Raw genomic sequence first — 12,243 nt, forward strand, 5'->3', positions numbered from 1 at the left:
GTTAGACTAGCCAGACTCCTAGAGTAGGCTACAACACACAATCAGATGAAAACGTGCACATGCATTTGATTAGAAAACAAAGCTACCGTATATTCCGGAGTATAAGACTGGGCGTATAAGACGACCCCCCCCAACATTTCCAGTTAAAATATAGAGTTTGGGATATACTCACCGTATAAAACTACCCCTCTTCCAAAGCACACCAAATTAAAATAAAAATAAAAAAATCATGTACTGGTGCTGTGTAAGAACAGATACTGGTGCTGCATTTGTATGTGTTACCCAGTATATAACAGTATATAGTCAATTGACTTGTTGCATTGGTCAACTCTCCTTAAAGAGACACTGAAGCAAAAAAAAATGATAATGTTTTATTTCTTAGCTGTGCTACACATACAAATCATAATATCAAGAACAGATACATCAGTGTAATTGTTTCCAGTACAGGAAGAGTTGAGAAACTCCAGTTGTTATCTCTATGCAAACAAGCCATTAAGTTCTCCGACTAAGTTAGTCGTGGAGAGGGCTGTTATCTGACTTTTATTATCTCAACTGTTCCTGGACTATTTACTTATCCTCTGCTAGAGGAGAGGTCATTACTTCACAGACTGCTCTGAAAGAATCATTTTGAATGCTGAGTGTTGTGTAATCTGCACATATTATAGAATGATGCAATGTTAGAAAAAACACTATATACCTGAAAATAAAAGTATGAGAATATTTTCTTTGCTGCTAATCTTCTAGTAATTATTCATAGTACACAACCAATTAACTATATCATATTTTTTTTTTCGCTTCAGTGTCTCTTTAAGTAGACTAGTCAGCTCTCCTTGTCTACCTGTTCAGAGCGGTATGGAAGAATAGATTGCGCTCCCTCAGCAGGGAGATCTGAGAGGAGGTAACAGGATAGGGCGTATCACCCGGCATCAATGACGCAGGAATATACAGTAGATTATCACACAGGTAAAGATCCTCATTGGCAGAAACAGTGCATCTTAAATTTAGTTTTGGGTACCGGTAGTAATGCAATTTTAAGTGTAATGTAATTTTAAGGTTTGTAACACACAAACACTCACATTATTTGGCATATTATCTCCCCATTTGCAAGCACTAGCGACCGATTGAACGAACATGCTGTAGGGGAGCATCAGTAGCTTGCCACACAGCTGTTACGTCCCCATCTTCCTTAGCGTCACTTGGTTCTTCCTCTTTGCGCGTTTCAAAGCTGCGTTTTTTTTTAAGCTCCTGATGAAACATCACTTGTGCCGATAGCCAGTAGCAGGGGGCCTTAGAGTCTTGTCTATTCAGGCATTGCTGGGGGCAGCTGCTTAGTGATGCTCCCCTACAGCGTGTTAGATCCATCGCTGAGGGCAATACTTGCAAATGGGAACCAAGATAGTGTTGTGCCAGGCTTCCTCTTGGTCAGTACTCATTTGGAGAGTAATCAATAATTTCCTAAATACGACCAATATCAGCGGGTCATCTTAATGTCAAGCAAACCATTCAGGATAGAAATAAGGAAGCAGCCATTGGAACTCTGGCTGTAATATTGGACGTCTTGTCACAATTTATTCTGAATCGCTCGATACTAACAAGAATTCAGCATATATGCCCTTGCACTCTCTGACTATCCTTATGCGATTATTTGTTCCTAGTGAGTAATTCAAGTACTGTAAGCATAGATTAGCATTACAACCAAATAGCATTTTAAGAGGAGATCGGCAATGGCTGCTCCACAGGCCTCTCACAACTTTCTTTAAAGTTAATCTATAATGACAGTTAAGGCCCTACACCTATAGATAGCCACCTGCCAATCGATTACTCTCTGATAGGAATTGACTCAAAAAGGAATAGTTTCACACTACACACAGTACATCAATTTTTCAATAGATTCCAGCAGGGAATCTACAATGGTTTGATTGGCAATGTTAAGCCTGGAACCCACTAGAGCGTTTTTTTTTGGTGTGTGTTTAAGCATTGCTTTAAATCGCTAGCGATTTTTCTAAATGCTCTGCCAATGAAAATGGATGTGACAAATTCCACTGTAGCAATTGCGATTAGCCAAATCGCTATCGCAGGACATTAAGCATTTTGGGAGCGGTTGCGCTTCAGTGTAAAGTGTTGAAGCGCTGGCAAATCACTTAGGAATTGCTACACACTGCATTCATTTAAAATCGCACACAAAATTGGTAACTGTAAAAAAAAATAAAATGACCATTCAGAGTTGAAATCGCAATCACAATCTCTGGCAAAACGCTTACACTTTTTAAAATCTCTACCAAAATTGCCAGAAAACGCTCATGAAATCTTACAAATCGCTAATTCAAAACGCCAGCGATTGCCATTTGCAACTTGTAGTGGATTCCAGGCCTTATACTGCAATGCTATGGGCTATTGATAGACTACCACTCCACTCCAGATTGACCTAGAGTTTCCCTCCTATCCAATCAATCAACTATGACTAAGGGCGAACTCTGAGCCCGATACGTGTCAGTTGTTCCTGTGGCTTTTTCATGTTGTTGCATGTGGTTTTTCCAATAAAGTAATACAGCTTTGATCTATCCCGCTGTGTTTTGTGGATCCTCCTTCTGCTGCTGCTGTCCAATCAATACTTTGATTTGAAATTCAATTGATTTTGCATTTTGTGGGAAGCTATTCCAAGCAGATGAATCCAATCGTCATGGAGTTGAATAGGAAAACAGATTAGTGTATGAATACCTTAAAGAGGAACTCCAGTGAAAATAATGTAATAAAAAAAGTGCTTCATTTTTACAATATTGTATAAATGATTTAGTCAGAGTTTGCCCATTGTAAAATATTTTAAATCCCTGATTTATACTCTGACATGTATTACATGGTGACATTTTTACTGCTGACAGGTGATGTAGCTGCTGCTTGCTGTTTTGGCAGTTGGAAACCGCTGCAAACCGCTATTTCCCACAATGCAACAGGGTTAAGAGACAGGAAACTGCCAGAAGTACCTCGGTACTCAGAGCTTCTTGTGGGAGGGGTTTCACCACAATATCAGGCATACAGCTCCCCCTGATGGTCTGTTTGTGAAAAGGAAAAGATTTCTCATGTAAAAGGGGTATCAGCTACTGATTGGGATAAAGTTCAATTCTTGGTCGGAGTTTTTCTTTAAGCAATATATAATAGTAATTTATGGTGCATTTTACGCTGCAAAAATTTACTTCTAATAAGTATGTGTACGCATACATTACAATTTTTCACAATGGTGGTCCTTTAATTTCTGGGAACTTTTAGTTTTCAACCAGTCATGTGACTCTCCTCAGAGCTACTGCAGACTACTAATTTTCTTAACAGTAGGGTCTGCTGTCACATTTATTTTGAATGCAATGTCGAATGGTGAAATTGCAAAGTGACAGGCATAGACTGGGTGACGAAAAGTACATGATTTTAATTCCCTTGAACACATTATATTGAAGCTTTTTTTTTTCTTAAAGAGACTCTGTACTCTACAATTCTTACAATAAAAAGCATACCATTCTATTCAATATGTTCTCCTGGGCCCCTCTTTGCTGTTTCTGCCAATCCCTGCTGCAATCCTGGCTTGTAATTGCCAGTTTTAGGCAGTGTTTACAAACAAAAAACATGGCTGCTAACCAGCATGTGATAGGCTGAGAGAAGCTTAGTCTGTGACTCGTACAGAGCCTGGAGAGGGTGTGTATAGCTTCTTCCTATCACAAGCAGAGCAGCACATTCCAGCCTGAGCTGACAAAGGAAGGAAGATTAGATTATATAACAGAGATACAGCCACTGTGCAACTAGGAAAGGCTGCAGTAAGGCCTAGTGCACACCAGAGCGGTTCTGCTGCAGTTTGCGATCCGCTTGCTGGTGCGGATCCGCTAGGGTAATGTATTTCAATGGGCTGGTGCACACCAGAGCGGGAGGAGTTTTGCAGAAACGCATACTCCCGGGCTGCTGCAGATTTTGGATTGCGGATGCGTTTCTGCCTCAATGTTAAGTATAGGAAAAACGCAAACCGCTCTGAAAAACGGCACTTCAGAGCGGTTTGCCAGGGGTTTTTTGTTACAGTAGCTGTTCAGTAACAGCTTTACTGTTACAATACATGAAATCTACTACACCAAAAACGCTTCACAAAACCGCAAGATGCTAGCTGAAACGCTACAGAAAAAGAAGAAAAAGCGTTTCAAAATCTGCTAGCATTTTGCGGATCTGCTAGCGTTTTTCGGTGTGCACCAGGCCTATGACAGAGCACATTAGAACAGGTATAGGAACTTATAGGATAGAAGAAATGAGGCTGAAAATTTTGTTAGTCCCTTTAATCTCTATCAGAGTAATGCAGGGCCTGAGCTCACGTCCGAGTGCAGGCTGAGAGCGTGTGCTGTTGCCGGTTTCATCTATCATTCCCTGAATGTTGTTCTTGCATCTGACGGGCAGTATTTTGGTTTAAAAGTCTAATATTCCTTGCCTGCAAGACAAATGCCAGATTTCAAGTTAATGGGCCATAGAAGCAAAGCGATTCAAGGATAGAAATGACGCTCGTCATTGTACGACTGGGAATTCATAATGGACTCTTCTTCTTTCTCTAGTTAATATTCCTGCTATCCAATTAATGTGTCTTTGTGACAGTGGAATAAATCAGACAGATTATGGATTTATTCTTTCAGTCCTATATGCGTATATTTGTCGGCAGCCTATTCAGTAATGAGATTTGAGGCATTACATTGTGCTATTATGGCTTTGAAATTTAGCCGCAATTATCACTTGTGAACAGAGCTACAGGTGTGCAGAGTAGACTGTTACCTCATTGCGCTGGCTGAATAGTCTGTCCATACAATAATGTCTTGTCAAACACCATTGGGCTTGTTTCAAGTGCAAATTGCATGAAAAATAGTGTATATTCCATCAAAAGAACTACATTGTGGCTTCATCCATGTAAAATGCTTAAAGAGACTCTGTAACATCAAAAAGATCCTCTGGGGGGTACTCACCTCGGGTGGGGGAAGCCTCAGGATCCCAATGAGGCTTCCCACGCCGTCCTCTGACCCACGGGGGTCTCGCTGCAGCACTCCGAACAGCCAGCGACTGTGCCGACTGTCAATTCAATATTTACCTTTTCAGGCTCCAGCGGGGGCGCTGTGGCTGCTTTCGGCTCCGAACTACACGGAAATACCCGATCTCAGTCGGGTCCGCTCTACTGCGCAGGCGCCGGAAACTTGCGCCTGCGCAGTAGAGCAGACCCGACGGCGATCGGGTATTTCCGCCTACTTCAGAGCCGACAGCCGTCAGAACGCCTGCGCAGGAGCCGGGAAGGTAAATATTGACGTCCTCTTTCACGGAGGGCCGCAGCGAGACCCCTGAGGGACGGAGGACGGCGTGGGAAGCCTCATTAGGATCCGGAGGCTTCCCCCACCCGAGGTGAGTACCCCCCCAGGGGATCTTTTGACGGTACAGATCCTCTTTAAAGGACAGCTGTAGTGAGACGATTATGGAGGCTGCCATATTTACTTCCTTTTAAACCATACCAGTTGCTGGGCAGCCCTGTTGGTCTATTTGGATGCAGTAGTTTCTGTATAACACCAGAAACAAGCATTCAGCTAATCTTGTCAGATCTGACAATGTCCGAAACGCCTGATCTGCTTCATGCTTGTTCATGGGCTATGGCAAAAAGAATTAGGGCCCATTTCCACTAGCGCGGAAACCGGGCCGAATCCGCAGAGTTTCCCCGCAGGCAAATCGTGCGTGGAAACTTTGCCATAGGACACAATGGCGTGCCGGCCAAATCGCTTACCTTAGCGATTCGGCAGACATCGCCATCAGTTTCCATGCGGGAGGCTGCAAATCCCATAGCCGGGCATGGTACGGCTTATGGGAGTAGTCAGCATTCCCGCAGACCAGGAAGTGCCGCCGCGCGTCTCACTAGTGGAAATGGGCCCTTAGAGGCAGAGGATCTGCAGGACAGCCAGGCAACTGGTATTGTTTGAAAGGAAATAAATATGGCAGCCTCCATATCCCTCTTACAGTTGTCCTTTAAAGTGAACCCAGAGTGAAAATACATTTGAGAAAATTAATCCTATGTGTAGTAATAATGGTAAATAGAAGTTTTCTGGAGATTAACATTCTTAATTTCAATTTGAACCCTTTCGAGTGTATTTATGTGATCACCCACGTCTCCGCTCGAGCACTTTTTCCTGGTGTGCAGAACATGTGGGTGATCTCAGGAGTGATATTGATGGGTGTCTGAGTGTTCCGTCCGGGTCGCTACCTCCTCGCACTACACAGAGGAGCAGGACTGTTGAGTTGGAGCAATTTTGGATAGTTGGGAGTCGATGATTACATAAACTGAGGAGTCTGATGATTTTTGTACCGACTCCACAGCCCTGGTGAGAAGACGGCCCGGCACCAGTGTGGGGCACAGATAAAGCGGTTTTATTAACCCTAAGTTCTTAGTGGGTCTGGTACTGTATATGAACCTGTATATTGCATCATGTCCCATGTCTATCAAATATGCTTTATATGTACAGTATCTCCTATCTACAACTCTGCCCAGGCAGACTGTTTGAGTGATTTAGCCGCATGCTTGTTTCAGGTGTGAATCACACTACTGATAGATGAAAGATCAGCAGTATGCTAGGCAACTGGTTTTGTTTGAAATTAAATCAATATGGCAGCCTCCATATACCTCTCACTTCAGGTGTCGTTTAACCACGGAGGATCGCAAATAACTGTACATCAGAATCAGAAATCTTTTAATCGCCAAGCACGACTGGGTCGTGCCCGGAATTGGTTTTGGCACATACAATTGCTCAGAGAGAGAAGTGAGAGTAGTATCAACATAAGAAAGGAGCATAGTCCTACAATCCTACAGTATAAGAGCATAGTCATACAAAATCATACAGTATAAACAGTAGTACATATTAATAAGCAGTAGTCTGCAGGGTGCAGTTTAAACAGTTTTACACTAGACAGTCCATCAGGTCAGTAACTGCAGCATTTGGGGGGGGGGGGGCAGCGTTAGAGATGAAGGGAGTTTAGAAGGTTGACGGCAGAGGGGAAAAAGGAGTCTCTATGCCTCGAAGTTCTGGTGTAAATTGCTCGAAACCTGCGGCCTGAATGGAGCCGGCTGAAAAAGCGGTGGCCCGGGTGTGAGGGGTCGCTGGCAATTCTCAGTGCTCTAGATCGTAATCTGGAGTTGTGGAGGATGTCGAGCGAGGGGAGGGGTCTACCGATGATTCTCTCCGCCGATCTAATGACCCTCTGGAGCTTGTATCTGTCGTTGTTGGAGGAGCCAGCGTACCAGACTAGGATGGATGAGCAGAGGACGGACTCAATGGTGGCTGTGTAGAAGTTCGTCAGCAGCTCCTGGGCCATGCCAAACTTCTTCAGTTGGCAGAGGAAAAACAGCCTCTGTTGTGCTTTCCTCTGTGCCAAGGTGGTGTTTGCCTTCTAGTGCAGGTCCTTAGAGATGGTAGTGCCCAGAAGGCGGACACTAGCCACTCTTTCGACCTCTGTTCCATCAATGTAGATTGGAGGTGGAGTGGGCGCCTTCTTCCTGAAGTCCACTATCAGCTCCACGGTCTTGGCTGTGTTGAGAACCAACCTGTTCTCCTTGAACCACTGGCAAATTCTGTCGACTTCACTTCGATAGTCCTGCTCGTCATTGTTTGTTATAAGGCCAACAATGGTGGTATCATCAGCGAATTTGATGACTTTTACCGAGTCCACAGTGGATCTGCAGTTGTTCGTATAGAGGGAAAACAGGATCGGTGACAGGACACAGCCTTGTGGAGCCCCTTTGTTTGTTGTCCTGGGATGAGATGAGATACATGCTGTACATGTGCAAGATTCTCAGCCAAAATGCAGAAGAATGATCATCTTCGCTGAGGCTTTAATACCCCTTTTCTGGAGTGCAAAATGGACTACCATGCTCTGTTAAAGCATTCTCACAACACCACTGTACTTGCCAGTCTTCCCGATCCCTCCCGCCGCCACCACCAAATCTTAATGACCTGATTGCATCAACCAACCGTGAGTGTATTTGTGCTGCACAACCAGTGCTGGCCATTGATTGAATCCATTAGCACTTTACAACTTGTGGAATGCAGAGGGTGCTCTGGTGTGGACGCATGTTGATATTATTATTATTATTTTTTTAGTATTTATATAGCACCAACATTTTCCGCAGGGCTTTACAGAGCATGCCTCAGAGGGGCACACAATCTAATCTCTGCCATAGTTCTGTGTCCATTATAGTCTAGGGTCAAGTTTAGGAGGCAACCCCTATAATGCCTGGAGGAAACCCATGCATACATGGGAGTGGGGGGGGGGGGGCGATTGGAATCTGGGTTGGCACCCAGTGCTATTCACTATGCCAGTATGCTGTCCAGCTGGTGACCTGTGGGCCGCACTCCCTGACCTGGCATATTTTTTTTTTACGTCAGTCCCTTTGTTCTGGCAGGCCTGCATCTTGTTTATGGTTGGTTGAAACCCCTCCCCCCCCCCCCCCCCCCGCAGCCAAAAAATCACAGTGCTTGCCACAGCCCTGCCTATGAAGTTGGACAACACTGCACTACACCTCCGCCCATACATGTGCTGGTATTGTTGCCACATACTGTGCCACCTTTTATGTCTAAAAGACATTTACATTGTGTCCGTCCACCTGATCTCCACCAGTCACACATCAGCTTTGTACACTGCTCATCAAACTTGAGTGCTGGCCACTCATTGGCTGTTCTGGCGCTATATATTGTGTTGGAGAGCAGAGTTCTTTACATGGCAAACTTGACTGTCAGTTCAAGAGCCTCACTAAACACATTTGCTGTGAGATCTAACTTGTACATTTTGCTCATTCATCCTTATTAATAGCTATTACATCCTTGATTGCATTGATTAGCTGAGGATCCACGTGTTGAGTCAAGAACAAGCAACCAAAGTGAGAACTGCAACATGAGTGTTACAAAAAGCAAAATACCAGCATCTGCTGCCTATACGTTATTTATGTAACCTGTCAAGATGCCTTTGTGATGCGTTTATCAGATGGCTTCTGCATCCTCCTAACACAGTTATTTAGTAATCTGTAGTGCAGATAATGATATTTTTTTGTTGTATTAAAGTAACGTTTGTTTCAGTGTTATAACCTAATTTTTGTATTGACGTTTTTATTGTACTATGCATGCATGCTTTCCTTGTCCTAAAATTATGATTCTCTTGCTTTTTTAGGATTTGTTTTCACTGCTGCCTGGTTTATTTATCGCTGTGCTTATAAAAGTGCTAAAAAATGTTACAGGACAGTGAGATCATAACTATTCAAGGTAGAACATCTGCAGAGTACACCATAAAGTAGTCCATTCAGTTTCGCCAAGCATGTAGTGTCTATAGATATACAGAAGGGAGAGTGGTACCCAAAAAGATGAAGATATGAAAATGAGTAGTTAGCGGTAGGCACCAATTTAGAGGGCCAAAGTTAGGGCACAGAGTAGGGGAGGTCAGCTTTATAAGGAAGTAAGTTTTCATAAAGAAAGGTGTGTACGTGTGTATGTGCATGGCGGTGGGGGGGAGGAGGGGGGTTACAATTAGACCTTAAAATGTTTTTTCTTTAAAAAAAAAATGTAAAAGTGTTGGAGGAGATATTCTGGCTAAGAGCAATGAGTTTTGATCCTCAGGAATGTGGTCACTTAGCGAAAACATCACACAAACCTGAACTGCTTACATGAAGCCTACATTCAACCTACCAGTGTTAGGCCTTCTTTCACACAGGGGCTGAACTGCACGCTTATTGGGAAGTTCAGACGCTCAGCAGCCACCCGTGAGCGACAATCAGGTGCAATTAAAATGCAGTCCAATGGCATAATTTGTAACACCATGCGTGCCGGCGCTTGACATGTGCTGGTGATACTATGCTGCGGAGAATCGCGACTGTCTGAGCACAGCTGCACTCAGATGTGACTCCATATAGCTGGCCTGTTTAACGTTGGTACTGACCGCGGACAGTGCATGAAAGCAGCTGAAAGGCAGGGAATTCACAGAACCCGAGGTGGGTTTTAAGAATCCTATTAGCACACAGAGGCTGGGTCTGCATATAATGCCCATCCTCTGTTGCTATATGGTTTCCACCCCCCTCCGCGCTCTGCTGTCCCCTATAAATCACACAGCCATGCTAGTGAAATCGCTAACAGGCTGTTTACATCTGCACTGCCATTCTGCGTCGCTCCCCTGCCTCCTCTGTCGCCGCTCCCCGCCTGCGTCCTTTCCCTCCCCGCTGATTGGAAGGAAGGGATGGAGGTGGGGGAATGGTGAGTGACAGTGTGGATGTAAACAGCTTGCTAGCGACACGCTGCATGTCGCTAGCACGGCTGTGTGATTTATGAAGGACGGCAGAGCGCAAGGGCGGGGGTGGGGGTGCCTGGGGGGAAACCGTATAGCAACAGTGGCTGGGCATTATATGCAGACCCAGCCTCTGTGTGCTAATGGGATTCTTAGAACCCACCTCGGGCTCTCTTTAAGCTGCTCATATGAAAGAGGCCTTATCCACACATAAGCAAACAGCAGCTCAGCTGAAGTTTATCCTGCGCTGCAAAAAATACAAACCCTTCATGCCTTGATTTATACATCCAAATGATAAACCCGTCTCAGCTGCCTAAAATACATTACATTACGTTGCACTTTGAAACTGCTAGAAAAGTTGAATGAAAACGTTTTAGAGCCTTGCAGACATCTAGTATATGTAACTTCTACCCCATTTGTTGTGCTTTTGATAACAGGATGAATGGAGAATGAAGCCCACAATTGTCTCGCAAGTATTTTATAAGTGGAATCCCTGTGATAGGCTGCCAAACCTGCCAATTACGCTCATCACTTCTGCCTCTCTAATCAGCACCGCTTTTCTTTCATACACCAGTTATTTATAATTGTTCCTAATTGTGGTTTAGCATTGTTACAGTTTGACCTTATTTTTGATGTCAGAGTTATGTTTCCCTTCCTGTTTCTTTGTGTGGTTAGGGAAGTAGAAACCTCTAAAGTTTAGTTTAGCCTGAGGAACTTTTTACTGTGCTGTTTTACTGTTACTTTTTACTGTTTCCATAAACTGGCAGCCTTTCATTGTGTTAGAATGGTTCCAGGCAGAATCGTTCAGTGATCTTTTGCATCTCTAACCTTCATGCTTTCACTCTGTTCTGCTCAGAATGTTTTATGTGCTCTTGACCCACCGTCACATGGAGAACTAATACAATAACACTTATTATAAAGACAAGACAAAGAACCTTTTAAAGGGAACCTGAAGTGAGAGGAATACAGATGCTGCTATCTTCATTTCCTTATAAACCATGCCGGTTGCCTGGCTTTTATGCTGAGCATTTATCTTTAGTTGTATTTGAGTCACATACCTTCAACAAGCATGCAGCCATTAGAGATAGCATCTGATCTGCAGGCTCATTCTGGGCCAGTGACTTAAAGTATTAGAGGCAGAGTATCAGCACAGAAGTCGGTTACGTCACATGGTTTATAATGAAGATGGCCGCCACTGTATTGCTCTCATCTTAGGTTCCTTTAAGGCAGCCATACACTGGTCGATTGCCACCAGATCGACCAGCAGATAGATCTCTCTGTGATCGAATCTGATCAAAGAGGGATCTATTGGCTGCCTACACTGCAAACAGATTTTGAATCTATTTCACTATGAAATCGATTCTCAATCTGTGGAGCTGCCGCCGCTGCCTCCCCCTGCATACATTACCTGATCCGGCCAGCGCGAGTCCCCCGGTTTCCGCTGTCTCTACTCGGCTCTGGGCTTCACTTTACTTCCTTTCAGGGGAAGTTTAAACAGTACAGGGCGCTCTACTGTTTAAACTTCCCCCGGCAGGAAGTAAAGCCAGCCGGAGCCCAGCGCGGAGAAGGGACAGCGGGGACTCACGCTGGCAGGAGCAGGTAATGTATTGTCACTAGCATTGGTCGTCGGACATTCAAACGCCCCTATCGACGCACTCCGACCAGCTGGCGAAGGCACCCATAAGGTACTATGGGTTACATGGTCTAGTTTTAAAGGGAAGGTTCAGGGAGGGGAGTAAAAAAATAAAAATCAATTTCCACTTACCTGGGGCTTCCTCCAGCCCGTGGCAGGCAGGAGGTGCCCTCGCCGCTGCTCCGGTGGCCGACCCGACTTGGCTAGGCTGGCTGCCAGGTCGGGCTCTTCTGCGCTCCAAGGCCCGGCACTTCTGCGTCCCACGCGGGCACGCTGACGTCATCGGACGTCCGCCGGGCTGT

The 12,243-nt window shown here is 44.6% G+C and overlaps 1 protein-coding gene across 6 annotated transcripts in view; it reads left to right on the top strand.

The window, feature by feature from the left end:
* The window catches only part of TANC2 (tetratricopeptide repeat, ankyrin repeat and coiled-coil containing 2), an 897,702-nt gene that overhangs the window by 123,604 nt on the left and 761,855 nt on the right, over window positions 1–12,243 (top strand). The window contains exon 3 of one of the 6 annotated variants that reach the window (XM_068263005.1): window positions 801–963. The exons of the other annotated variants lie outside the window; for them this stretch is intronic. The gene's annotated coding sequence lies outside the window, so the exon portion shown is untranslated. The remainder of the gene's footprint in view (window positions 1–800; window positions 964–12,243) is intronic. 6 annotated transcript variants of the gene reach the window in all.

Source organism: Hyperolius riggenbachi, chromosome 12 (assembly GCF_040937935.1).
Source record: "Hyperolius riggenbachi isolate aHypRig1 chromosome 12, aHypRig1.pri, whole genome shotgun sequence".
Taxonomy (NCBI): Eukaryota; Metazoa; Chordata; class Amphibia; order Anura; family Hyperoliidae; genus Hyperolius; species Hyperolius riggenbachi.